Here is a 13,645-nt window from a genome sequence, read left to right on the forward strand (position 1 = left end):
AGCCAGATCCGAATGCCTTTAGGGCTGATTCTGAGGCCAGAGTGCTGTTTAGGACATCTGCCATTCTATGAGTCTGCTGAGTATCTCACTTCCCATGTTGGATCACTCTCCCCTTTATTTATTCTATCGGTTAGTATTAGCAGGTACTAGACTTGTTTATGTGCTCCCTTTGACTCTTAGTCCTTTCATTATGATCAATTGTGAACTGAAATTGATCACTTGGACTAGTGAGATGGCATTGGTACATGCCACCTTGATGGGATTGAATTGGAGTCCCCTGGTATGTTTCTAACTCTACCATTTGGGGCAAGTCAGCTTGGGCATGTCCCAAATTGTACATCTCTTCCCTCTCTTATTCCCACTCTTATGTTTAACAGGGATCACATTTCAGTTAAATTTCAACACTTAAGAATAACTGTGTATTAATTACAGAATTAAACCAGTCATATTAAGTAGAGCAGACAAAAAAAACTACTAAGAGGGATAATGTATTAAGTTGTTCATTAACAGTCAGGGCTATGCTGATCAAGTCACCGTTTCTCATAGTGTCCATTTCACTTCAGGTGGTTTCCTTTTTGGTGTTCAGTCAGTTGTCACCGATCAGGGAGAACATATGGTATTTGTCCCTTTGGGACTGGCTTACTTCACTCAGCATGATGTGTTCCAGATTCCTCCATTTTGTTGCAAATGACTGGATTTCGTTGTTTCTTACTGCGGTATAGTATTTTAAAGAGTACATATCCCATAATTTCTTTATCCAGTCTACCGTTGATGGGCATTTAGGTTGGTTCCAGGTCTTGGCTATTGTGAATTGTACTGCAATAAACATTAGGGTGCAGACAGCTTGTTTGTTGTTTGCCAATTTAAATTCCTTTGGGTAAATTCCAAGGAGTGGGATGGCTGGGTTGAACAGTAGGGTTATATTCAGGTTTCTGAGGAGTCTCCAGACTGACTTCCATAGTGGCTTGACCAGTTTGCATTCCCACCAACAGTGGGTTAGTGTCCCTTTTTCCCCACATCCTCTCCAGCATCTGTTGTTGGTAGATTTCTGCATGTGAGCCATTCTAACCGGGGTGAGGTGAAACCTCATTGTGGTTTTGATTTGCATTTCCCTGATTGCTAGTGACCTTGAACATTTTTTCATGTGTCTGTTGGCCATTTGGATTTCCTCTTTTGAAAAATGTCTATTGAGGTCCTTGGACCATCTCTTAAGTGGGTTGTTGGTTTTGTTTTTGTGGAGTTTCTTGATCTCTTTGTAGATTCTGGTTATTAACCCTTTATCTGTTGCATAGTTTGCAAATATTTTTTCCCATTCTGTCGGTTGTCTCTTAACTCTCCTGTTTATTTTGCAGTACAGAAACTTCTCAATTTGATGCAATCCCAATAGTTGATTTTGGCTTTGACTGCCTGTGCCTCCCGGGTCTTTTCCAGAAATTCTTTGCCTGTGCCAATATCTTGAAGGGTTTCTCCAATGTTCTCTAATAGCTTGATGGTGTCAGGTCATAGATTTAGGTCTTTAATCCATGTTGAGTGGATTTTTGTGTAAGGTGTAAGGTAGGGGTCTTGCTTCATGCTTCTGCATGTGGAAATCCAGTTTTCCCAGCACCATTTATTGAATAGACTGTCCTTGCTCCAGGAATTAGTTTTAGATCCTTGATCAAATATAAGTTGGCTGTAGATGTTTGGGTTGATTTCTGGTGTTTCAATTCTGTTCCATTGGTCTATCCATCTGTTTCTGTACCAGTACCATGCTGTTTTGATTACAACTGCCCTGTAGTATGTCCTGAAATCTGGTATTGTGATGCCTCCGGCTTTGTTTTTGTTGTACAAGATTGCTTTAGCTATTCGAGGTCTCTTGTGCCTCCATATGAATTTCAGCACCATTTTTTCCAGATCTGAGAAGAAGGTCTTCGGTATCTTGATTGGTATTGCATTGAATCTATAAATTGCTTTTGGGAGAATGGACATTTTGATGATATTGATTCTTCCAATCCATGAGCATGGAAGATTTTTCCACTTCTTGGTATCCTCTTCTATTTCTTTCTTTAAGGTTTTGTAATTTTCATCGTAGAGATCTTGAACGTCCTTGGTTAAGTTTATTCCAAGGTATTTGATTGTTTTTGTAGCTATTGTGAATGGGATTGATCTTAGAAGTTCTTCCTCAGCCATGGCATTGTCTGTGTATACAAAGGCTGTTGATTTTTGTGCATTGATTTTATACCCTGCTACTTTGCCAAAGTCTTCCATGAGTTCCAATAGTCTCATAGTAGAGTTTTTTGGGTCCCCTAAATAAAGAATCATATCATCTGCAAAGAGGGATAGTTTGAGTTCTTCCTTCCCAATTTGTATCCCTTTAATTTCTTTCTCTTGCCTAATAGCTCTGGCTAGGACCTCCAGAACTATATTGAATAGCAGTGGTGAGAGTGGGCATCCCTGTCTGGTCCCAGATCTCAGTGGAAATGCTTCCAACTTTTCCCCATTCAATAGGATGTTGGCTGTGGGTTTTTCATAGATTGCTTTGATTGTATTGAGGAATGTTCTTTCCAAACCCAGTTTGCTTAGAGTTTTCATCATGAACGGGTGTTGTATTTTATCAAATGCCTTCTCAGTGTCTATTGAGATAATCATATGGTTTTTCTTCTGCAGTCTGTTAATGTGGTGTATCATATTGATTGTCCTGCGCACATTAAACCATCCCTGCATACCAGGGATAAATCCCACTTGGTCTGGGTGGATGATCTTTCTGATGTGTTGTTGCATTCTATTGGCCAGAATTTTATTGAGGATTTTTGCATCTATGTTCATCAGGGAGATTGGTCTGTAATTCTCTTTCAGTGCTGCATCTTTTTCCAGCTTAGGAATTAAGGTGATGCTGGCTTCATAGAAAGAATTTGGGAGGACTCCCTCTTTTTCGATTGTTCTGAATAGTTTGAGAAGAATTGGAGTCAGTTCTTCTTTAAATGTCTGGTAGAATTCAGCAGTGAATCCATCTGGTCCTGGGCTTTTCTTTGTTGGGAGGGCCTTTATTACTGTTTCAATTTCTGTCTCAGTTATGGGTCTGTTTAGGTTTTCGATGTCTTCCTGGTTCAATTTAGGTAGGTTGCATGTGTCCAGGAATCTATCCATTTCTGATAGGTTTCCCTGTTTGCTGGCATACAAGTCCTTGTAGTAATTTCTGATGATTCTTTTTATTTCTGTGGTGTCTGTTGTTACGTTTCCTTTTTCATCTCTGATTTTATTGATTTGGGTCTTTTCTCTTCTTTTTTTAGTTAGTTGGGCCAATGGGGTGTCAATTTTGTTTATTTTTTCAAAAAACCAGCTCCTCGTTTGGCTGATTTTTTGGAATGTTTTTCTTGATTCAATCCTGTTGATTTCTTCTCTGATTTTAATTATTTCTCTTCTCCTACTAGATTTGGGTCTGGTTTGCTGTAGGTTTTCTAGATCCTTGAGGTGAATTGAAAGCTCATCTATTTGGTGCCTTTCCAATTTTTTGATGTAGGCACCTATTGATATAAACTTTCCTTTTAACACTGCTTTTGCTGCATCCCATAAGTTTTGGTATGTTGTGCTGTTATCCTCATTTACTTCCAGAAAATTTTTGATTTCTCTTTTAATTTCTTCTATGACCCATTGTTCATTCAGGAGCATGTTGTTCAATCTCCATGTGTTTGCGTATGCTCTAGGGATTCCTGAGTTGCTAATTTCCAACTTCATTCCTTTATGGTCTGAGAAACTGCATGGTATGATTCTAATTCTTTTAAATTTGTTGAGACTTGCTTTATGGCCTAGTACATGGTCAATCCTAGAGAAGGTTCCATGTACTGCTGAGAAGAATGTAAAATCTTTAGCTGTAGGTTTAAAAGTTCTGTATATATCTGTTAGATCCATTTGGGCTATAGTGTCATTTAAATCTACTGTATCTTTGTTGATCTTCTGTCCTGTTGATCTGTCTATTTCTGAGAGTGGAGTATTGAAGTCCCCCAGTACTACTGTATTGGGGTCTAAGTCTCCCTTTAAGTCACTTAATAAATCTTTTAGATAAACCAGTGCCCTGCAGTTAGGTGCATATACATTGATAATTGTTATATCTTCTTGTTGTATTGATCCCTTAATCATTATATAGTGTCCCGCTTTGTCTCTCTTAACAGTTTTTGTGGTAAAGTTTATGTTGTCCGATATTAAGATGGCTACGCCCGCTCTTTTTTCATTTCTGTTGGCATGGTATATCTTTTTCCAGCCTTTCACTTTCAGTCTGTATGGATCTTTGTTGGAAAGATGTGTTTCTTGTAAGCAGCAAATAGATGGGTTTTGTTCCTTAACCCAGTCAGCCAATTGGTGTCTTTTAACTGGACAGTTCAGGCCATTCACGTTCAATGTGACTAATGATAAGTGGTAACTTTGCCCTGCCATTTGCCAAAGATAAGTTCTAATATATGCTTTGAATTCCCTGTGATCTTTTGCTGTGAGCTTTCCTTCCTTTACCTTCTTTCATATTGATGACCGTGTTTCTGTGTTTCTGTGTGTAACACATCTTTAAGCATCTTTTGCAGGGCTGGACGAGTGGCAACAAATTCTTTCAATTTCTGTTTGCTATGAAAGGTCTTTATTTGACCTTCATTCACAAATTATAGCTTTGCAGGATATAGTATTCTGGGCTGGCAGTTTTTCTCTCTTAGTATCTGGGCTATATCTCACCATTCCCTCCTAGCTTGTAGGGTTTCTGATGAGAAGTCTGCTGTGAGTCTGATTGGAGATCCTCTGAGAGTAATCTGACGTTTCTCTCTTGCACATTTTAGGATCTTTTCTTTATGTTTCACTGTGGAGAGTTTAATTACAACGTGTTGTGGTGAGGATCTCTTTTGGTCGTGTTTATTAGGGGTTCTGTGAGCTTCCTGTACTAGGATTTCTCTGTCCTTCTCCAAACCTGGGAAATTTTCTGCTAATATCTCACTAAAAAGGCCTTCTAATCCTTTCTCCCTCTCCATGCCTTCAGGAACTCCTAGAACCCGAATGTTGGGTTTTTTAATAGTATCCTGAAGATTCCCGACAATATGTTTTAGATTTCTAATTTCCTCTTCTTTTCTTTGGTCTGACTGTATCCTTTCCTGTTCTCTGTCTTCTAAGTCCGATATTCTCTCTTCTGCTTCACCCATTCTGTTTGTAAGGCTCTCTATTGTGTTTTTCATTTGATCTATTGAATTCTTCACTTCATTATGATTTCTCGTCACTATCACAGTTTCCTGTTGTACTAGTTGTTTCGTTTCATTTTGATTCCTCTTTAATATTTCATTTTCACAAGAGAGATTTTCTATCTTGTCCATTAAGGATTTCTGTAGTTCAAGCATTTGTTTTTGAGAACTTCTTAATGTTCTTATCAATTTTTTGAGATCTGCTTCTTGCATTTCTTCTATCTCATCATCTTCATAATCTTGAATTGGGGTGTCTTTTTCATTTGGGGGCGTCATGGTGACTTCCTTGTTTTTATTACCTCGGTTTTTGCGTTTGTTATTTGGCATATTGGAGATATTTGGTTTCTTCACTGTGGTGCTTTTTCTTGTTATACTATGACTCTAAATTAAGTGGACTGTCTTTTTTTGATGGAGCCTTAGAGGCTTGAGATGGGTGTGGCCTGAGAGCTCTGTTTGGTGTGCCAAAGGTGACACTCCCAGGTTAGGCGTGGTAGATCTCTCTCTCTCATTTTTTTGATTCAAAAGGGAAGTAATTCCACACAGCTGAACAAAGTTGGAGGTAGTTAGCAAGCAAATGATATACCCACAGGAGCCAGAGATCAGAAGCTCTTTCCCAAGGACCACACAGGGAATCTGTTCTGCTCTCAGAGTGGGCTCAAATTCTCCTTCAGTCTCCCACTGGGTTGCCAAAGTTACAGAATTGTAGCGTCTCTGGAGAGTACTCACATGAATTCTGTGAGTTCTCTCCCCCACCGTCTCTTTTCTCACAGTCTCAGTTCAGTAGCACCACAAATTTACTAGGTCCTAATCTCCTGTTAATTCGCCCCGCCCAGAGTCAGGTTTTTCTGCTAGGCTCAGGGCCGGTGCAGACCTGAGGTCACCCTGCTTATGATGTATGTCCAAGATGGTGCCTGCTCTTTGTCTTGCTCGCCCTTGAGAGGTGAGCGGAGAGAGAGAAACCCGTGTCCGTACCAGTCACCTTTTTTTTTTCTCTCTCTCTCTCTCTTCCAGTTAGCCTGGTGAACTCCCCCCCCCCCCCGGGGGTCGTTCCCTCTAGTCTCCTCTCTCCGCTTGCCTGCTGGTGTCTCGGGCTATTGAGGTTCGGCTCACCTCGCGTTCCAGCGCTGGTGTGTTGAGTCTGCCGCTGGTGTCCCGAACTGTGGGCTCCCATGCTCTCCACGCAGGTCCGCTGTGAATCACGCATTCCGGAAGAGTTTCTTCTGCTGTTTCCTCCCCTACTCTTCCTTGAACCTGCAGTATCTCCACTTTTATTAAACTGTCTCTCCCCGGACTATCAGTGTGCTCCCTTCCTATTCTGCCATCTTGCCCCCTCCGTCTTAAGTATTTTAAAAATGAAGTTAAGCTAAATATATTAGATAAACATTTCATTAGGAGTGAAATAAAACTGCCTTAATGTTTTGTCATTTCAAAAAATATAGCTCTTATAATGCATGTATTTTAAGAAATTCTTCAAATGTATCAATCCCTTTTATTTAACCATTTTTCAGCTAACCAGAGAGACAAATACTATGGTTTATGTAAGCAAATGCCATCTTTTTAGAATCTGAGGGAAGGGGTTGGTTTGGGCAACTTGTATCACACATACCATTTGCGCATATGCATAGATGATGTATTCTGTCAACTATCACAAAACTCTGCACTACCAGGAATTCTAAAACCACGTTCAAGCTCCTCCTTTGCCTCCATGTGACACTAGTCTTTTTCTGCCCATGAGATCTCCCAGGTCTTTTCTTCAGCGCCTTCCCTATTAAGTTGCTTAAAAAGACAAGGATTCCCTGCAACCCACGGCTGCCTAAACCTTCCCATCAAGATTAAGATCTCCAGGGCCAGCGCTGCGGCTCACTAGGCTAATCCTCTGCCTTTCGGCTCCAGCACACCGGGTTCTAGTCCTGGTCGGGGTGCTGGATTCTGTCCTGGTTGCCCCTCTTCCAGGCCAGCTCTCTGCTGTGGCCAGGGAGTGCAGTGGAGGATGGCCCAAGTGCTTGGGCCCTGCACCCCATGGGAGACCAGGAGAAGTACCTGGCTCCTGCCATCTGATCAGCGTGGTGCACCAGCTGCAGCGCACCAGCCGCGGCAGCCATTGGAGGGTGAACCAACGACAAAGGAAGACCTTTCTGTCTGTCACTCTTTCTCACTGTCCACTCTGCCTGTAAAAAAAAAAAAAAAAAAAAAAAAAAAGAGAGAGAGAGAGAGAGAGATTAAGACCTCCTATCCCTGACTGCTGCCTCCACCAGGCAGCTCACTCATCCTCCTGGCCGCCCTAAGGAGCCCTCTGAAGCCAGGCAGTGTGTCCTTTCTCTCTCCTTTTTCCCAACAACAAACACCAATGAGTCCTGAGGAAGTAGGATTTTCTCTGTATACTTGGGAAAAAAAAGAAGCTCGAGAACCAATTACTGGGAAGGTCTTAGAGTTTAGGAAACACAGCCCTCTGCCCCGTCCCCTCCCCCCATGGGAGAGCTCACAGGTGTTTGGGAGAAGCCCAAAGATCTGTCTAATGGGCCACAGAAGATGCACTTAACCAGAAACCTGGGCTCTGCAGCACACTGGGCAGTGGGCATCAGGGTCAACGTGACAAGAGGGGAGCCTGACCAGGCCACACTCACATCCCAGGGCTTTAACACCCAGACCTGCAGGCAGGAGGATGCTCTCCTGGACAGCCGACAGCCTTCGTGCCGCCATGCCATCCGCAGGGAGCACTGTCCAGACCTGCAGGCAGGAGGATGCTCTCCTGGACAACTGACAGTCTTCGTGCTGCCATGCCATCCGCAGGGAGCGCTGTCTGAACAGGGAGGGAGCAAATCTCAACTCCAGTCCTCTTCCCATCCTTAACTGACACGGATCCGTTCTCTGGATTCCTGGGACTCGTTTCTAGAAAATGACCGGCTGGACAGGGCAGACCTTGACCGCCCTTTCAGTCCCAATCTATGGGAGCCGCCCCACATGCGTGGCTGAGCGCTTCTGAAAGAATCTTGTTGTAAACCTAGAGCCAACACCCAGCAAACATTTCTGAGCTCTGAGCTCTGAGCTCCGGCTGGCCCTCCTGGCATGCTCAGGGTGAGCGCAGGGCTGTGTTCCTGAGCCCGGCTCTTCCAGCAGGTCACACAGGCTGCCAGACCACAGGCAGCACCCACCACCGAATGCACTATTGCTTTTCTTCTGCTAAGAAAAACAAAAACTCTCCCAACTTCTCCTGACCTCATTTCACTCCACTTCTGTCTTCCTTGAAGCAAAATTTTCCAGAAGACCTGTTTACCCTCACTCTTTCCAATTTCTCTCCTGTTCCCTTTCAAGGATCCTCCTCTCAGCTCTGAAACTCCACAAAATGCCTCTGGAACTGGCCTGTCAAGATGAACAGGGGCCTGCGCCGTGGCTCACTAGGCTAATCCTCCACCTTGCAGCGCCGGCAGCCCGGGTTCTAGTCCCGGTCGGGGCGCCGGATTCTGTCCCGGTTGCCCCTCTTCTAGGCCAGCTCTCTGCTGTGGCCAGGGAGTGCAGTGGAGGATGGCCCAAGTACTTGGGCCCTGCACCCCATGGGAGACCAGGAGAAGCACCTGGCTCCTGCTATCGGATCAGTACGGTGCACCGTCCGCAGCACGCCGGCTGCAGGGGCCATTGGAGGGTGAACCAACGGCAAAGGAAGACCTTTCTCTCTGTCTCTCTCTCTCACTGTCCACTCTGCCTGTCAAAAAATTAAAAAAAAACAAAGATGAACAGGACGCTGGTGCTGCAACCCTGGTTCCATTCTTAGCCTTCCCCTCCATCCAGCTGCGTGTTTTACAGATGGGCCACTCCCACCTCCCCCAGACTCAGTCTGCATTCTCTTCTGCGGAAGTGAAGAAACTCCTTAGTCTCCCATTTCAGTCCAGCGGGTCTTGCTATTTCTTTGCATCCCTGAAATGTGTTTAGAGATCACTGGACAAGTATTCCCTGGCATTTACTCACTGAACATTAACTGGATGCTTGCATATGTGGGACACGCAAAAATAAATCAGACTTTGTTCTGCTATACAGGAGATTAAAATCTAGAGGGAGAAATGCAGCAGAAGTATGAACGAATACAATGCCAGGTTCATATGAAAGATAAGATTTTCAGGAAATGTGCAGATTGGGTGCTCCTGGAGTTTAGAAGAGAGATTACTTCCATGTACAACACTCTGGCAAACTTCAAGAAGGAGGTTAAACACAGAAGAATCTAGAAAGGTGGGGGCACAAGGGAAAGGCATGCAAGCAAGGAAAGAGGAAACAATTTGAATAAATGTGAAAAGGAAGAAAACGAGAGGTCAGCCGGTACCCAGTCGTGCTGGAAGGGGGCTGTATGAAGAACCATGTAAAATGTGGGTGGGGTGTGTGGGTGTGAGTTGAGTTTTAGGTACAGCAAAGTTGAAGGACTAGTTGGACAATAAAGTGGAGTCGCCCAACATGGAGCTGGAAGTATGGAACTGAAATGACTTGAAATTCAGGTGAAAGTTTTGAGGTCTTCAAAACAGAGGTGGCCAGAAAAGCGATGGCTTTATTAAGGGAGAACACAGGAGGAGTGAAAGTGAAATGATGCAGAGTTGCTTTCATATGTGCCATTCTCAGTACATAAGAGCATGCGAACTTCAGCACATTCAAGGTCATAGTCAGTCAGCAAACAGTCACTGAGCACTGCGGATGCTGACGCTGATGGGAAACAAAGGCCCTGTCTCCCCTTAAGAATCAGGTGTCCTAATCAAAGGCAATAATCACACAAAAGCAAGCACATTCATAACTCTCAACTTGTGAGTGCTAGTGTGGTATCTGACTCCACTTTCTGATAATGTAGACCCTGGGAGGCAGCAGATGATGGCTCAAGTCAACATGTCCCTACCACCCACATCAGAGACTTAGATACAGATATATAGAGAGAGATAGCTATGGACACACACACGCACACACACATAAACACACACACATTTGTGATTCAGAATAAGGGAGTGTGGTAGGCTGCTTTTCAATTTCTCAAAAAATAACAGCTGCCATTTATGGAGAACACAAGCCTTAGCAAAGACATTATTTCATATACGCCTTAGCAAAAAACACCAGTTATGCAGAAAAAAGCTGGGCTTAGAGAATTTTAATTACTCCCTGAGTTCACTGAGCAACCCAACGGGCCAAGCCAGGATGCGGTACCTGGTTCACCTGACTCAGGCTGTCCTCTGGACCAGGGTGAATATCTATTCTCTGTATGTCTGCTCTGACCCTAGAAGGCAGACTCCCGCTTCCTGGTTCTGTCACCCAAGCCTGCTCTGCTTCTGTGGGCATGAACTTGTACCCACTGCACTCTCCTTGAGGCTCCTACTGTGACCAACGCAGGGGAGAGCCAGTCAAAGCCATTGCATCCATTTACCATTGCTACGTACGTGTCACGCTAAATGTGGTAAATTAGGAGAGCATCACTACATTACTCCTCCCAAGTGCCTGGGACTACTCATGCTGCTGCACAGCTGGTGACGTGCAGGGACTGCTGAATCCCAGGCTGCTCACTCCACAGGACCCTTCTCATCCCAGGCAAAGTGCCGAGGGTTTTAAGAGTAAAACAGTAGACTCTTATAGGCTTCTTAAGGCTGATTCTCAGAACCCACGCGCCGTTTCTCTGGCCACGTTCGATGAGTTCTAGCCAGCACTGGGGCCTGCTCAGAGTGCAGGGGTGAGACGTGAGACTCCACTTCTCAAAGGGAGGAGCTGAGAAGCATTTGTGGCCACTTTTCATCTACTAAGCATCACCTTTGGCCATGTTCTTCTCACATGAAAATACGTTTGTCACCTCCTAAGAGTCCCCAACTCAATCCATCACAATGTGTAATCCAGCTTCCACAATCTCTAGCTCACTATGAGGTCCTTGAAGCAAAGTTCCCTTGATCCAGAGGCCAATTATCTGCCCCCCCCCCCATCCAACAGACTGTGGTTAACAAGGATAGAATTTCAAAACAGTTCCCAATAAAAAAGGAAAAGAGTAGGAAACACAGCATCTCGTGTGTAACAATTCTGAAAACCTTCCAGGGACATGTAGTCAGGGTCTCCTGTGCTAATGGTAGGAACTGTCTCTGGATTGGGTCTCAGCTTCATTCCTCTCCAGGAATGGTGCATTAACTGATGGTGCATTAACCGTTCTGTGACTCCCGGCTCCCTGTCAGGGCTCTTGCTGTCATGCTCTGAGACAACCTTCCCTCATCATTAGAGAAATGGTCCATGTTCACATCCAAGGAGCCTTCAACTCCTGGCCATAGACAGTGAAGCCATGGAGTTATCTTTTCTTTTTTTAAAGATTTATTTATTTATTTATTTGACAGGCAGAGTTACTGACAGAGAAAGTTCTTCCTTCCGTTGGTTCACTCCCCAGATGGCCGCAATGGATGGATCTGCGCCAATCCGAAGCCAGGAGCCAGGTGCTTCCTCCTGGTCTCCCATGCAGGTCCAGGGACCCAAGCACCTGGGCCATCCTCCACTGCCTTCCCAGGCCACAGCAGAGAACTGGACTGGAAGAGTAGCAACCGGGACTAGAACCTGGAGCCCATATGGGATGCTGACGCCACAGGCAGAGGATTAACCTAGTGTGTCATGGCGCCAGCCCCAGGGTTATCGTTCCATAGTGGACAGCCACTGGCTTTTCCAGGCCAAGTTGATATAATGTCCTTAAAACCTTTGTGGGTTCTCTGTAAAAATGATTGAGGTCTACTCCATCCCGAAGAAGCCATACTCATAATTCTCTTTTAGATGAATTCTCTTTTCGTGAGAAGAATGCATGAGAAAATGTCTAAGATTTTTTAAAGTCCTTTTGTCTAACTTAGAAAGCCTGTCATACATCCTATTAAATCTTTTCATTATCTCAACGGGGGCTGGCTCAGCCATTATACTTCTTATTTCTTCCTTTTGGAATATTCTGCCAATAGGGAGGATGAGAAACAGTTTTATACTCCAACTCAGTCCAGAGCTCTCAATATTTTTCAAATTTTGCTTGAAAACTCTGATTCCTGTTTAGTTTATTTCCCTTGTCTTGATAGGATTACAAGTGAGTCCTCAACAAGTTCATGATAAAAAAAATCCATGAAAAAAAAAAACTAGCCAGTAATTTAAAAAATGTTTTGCACCAATATAAACTTACCTTTTAATTTGATTTTTCTTGAACTTTGTGAAGGACCCTCACCTATTCCATTAAAAACAAGAACATGTAGGCCAGTACCATGGCTCAATAGGCTAATCCTCCACTTGCGGTGCCGGCATACCAGGTTCTAGTCCTGGTCGGGGCACCGGATTCTGTCCTGGTTGCCCCCCTTCCAGGCCAGCCCTCTGCTGTGGCCCGGGAGTGCAGTGGAGGATGGCCCAAGTGCTTGGGCGCTGCACCCCATGGGAGACCAGGAGAAGCACTTGGCTCCTGGCTTCAGATCAGCGTGGTGCACCAGCCGCAGCGGCCACTGGGGAGTAAACCAACAGCAAAGGAAGACCTTTCTCTCTGTTTCTCTCTCTCTCCTGTCCACTCTGCCTGTCAAAAAAAGAAAGAAAAAACCAAGAACAAGTTTTCAGCATTCTGTCCAGAAATGTTCTCTTCCTGATACACAAGTTCATTAGGCACATTTTCCAGCTTCCACATCACTGCAGGCAACTGAGCAGAGCACTTTGCCGCTCTCATCCAGTCTGTGCAGCCTGACACGGCCTTTACCAACTGCTCACTAGTTTTCCAGCCTCTGCTCGTCAAGCAGTCCCAGAGCCAATGGGAAATCATTCGAAATGTTTGCTACCAACAACACTGCATTTCAAGGGAGTGCCACTGTAACACATTTCTATATACAGAAATGTCCCAAGACTTGATAGACTTCAACAAGTATCATTTCTGGTGACTGTACGGGATGACTGGGCAACAGGTCTGATCTTCTAACTAGCAGAGGCCTAGGGATTGGTGCACCTTGCAGTCAGGACTCTGTGGTCAGCTTAGCTGTGGTTGGATGGTCTAACAGGGCCTGACTCACAAGTCTGCTCACTCAGCCAGGAGGGCTAGCACAGGTGAAAGGGGGGCCTGCCTGTCTCTGCAGACGTCCATCCCAGGCTTCCGCAGGGGACAGCAAAAGTGGTCCAAGAAGGTGAGCGTGGAAACGACAAGGCCTCTTGAGGCCAGGTCCTGGAAGTCAAATGCTACTTTCCTGGTACCGTGTTGTGGAGCATTACACAGGACCAGCCCAGAGCCAAAGGTGAGCACAAAGACTCCTCCGCCTCTGGACGGGAGGACCTGTGACGTCTCGGGGGCCTGTTTAATCCACCACAGTTAAAAACTCAGTGCAGCGCTGAGGAATAAAGACGCTAATGCTGGTCAAGTTTAGACACTGAGAGCAGTGGAACCGACAATGAGAACCAGGTGCGAATCCTCTGAGTTGGTGAACCAATGGAAGCTGCACTTCCTGTACTGGCGCAGTAACCCTGAA

At 44.7% G+C, this 13,645-nt stretch overlaps 1 long non-coding RNA gene across 2 annotated transcripts in view; it reads right to left on the reverse strand.

Moving 5' to 3' along the window:
• LOC149124773 (uncharacterized) overlaps window positions 1-13,645 on the reverse strand; it is a 55,444-nt gene that overhangs the window by 39,667 nt on the left and 2,132 nt on the right. Inside the window, exon 3 of one of the 2 annotated variants that reach the window (XR_016213153.1) lies at window positions 10,694-12,711. The exons of the other annotated variant lie outside the window; for it this stretch is intronic. This is a non-coding gene — a long non-coding RNA (uncharacterized LOC149124773). Of the gene's footprint in view, window positions 1-10,693; window positions 12,712-13,645 lie in introns of those variants that run through there. 2 annotated transcript variants of the gene reach the window in all.

The sequence above is a fragment of the Oryctolagus cuniculus genome, chromosome 9, assembly GCF_051225735.1.
Source record: "Oryctolagus cuniculus isolate XC-2025 breed Fujian yellow rabbit chromosome 9, ASM5122573v1, whole genome shotgun sequence".
In the NCBI taxonomy this organism is placed as follows: domain Eukaryota; kingdom Metazoa; phylum Chordata; class Mammalia; order Lagomorpha; family Leporidae; genus Oryctolagus; species Oryctolagus cuniculus.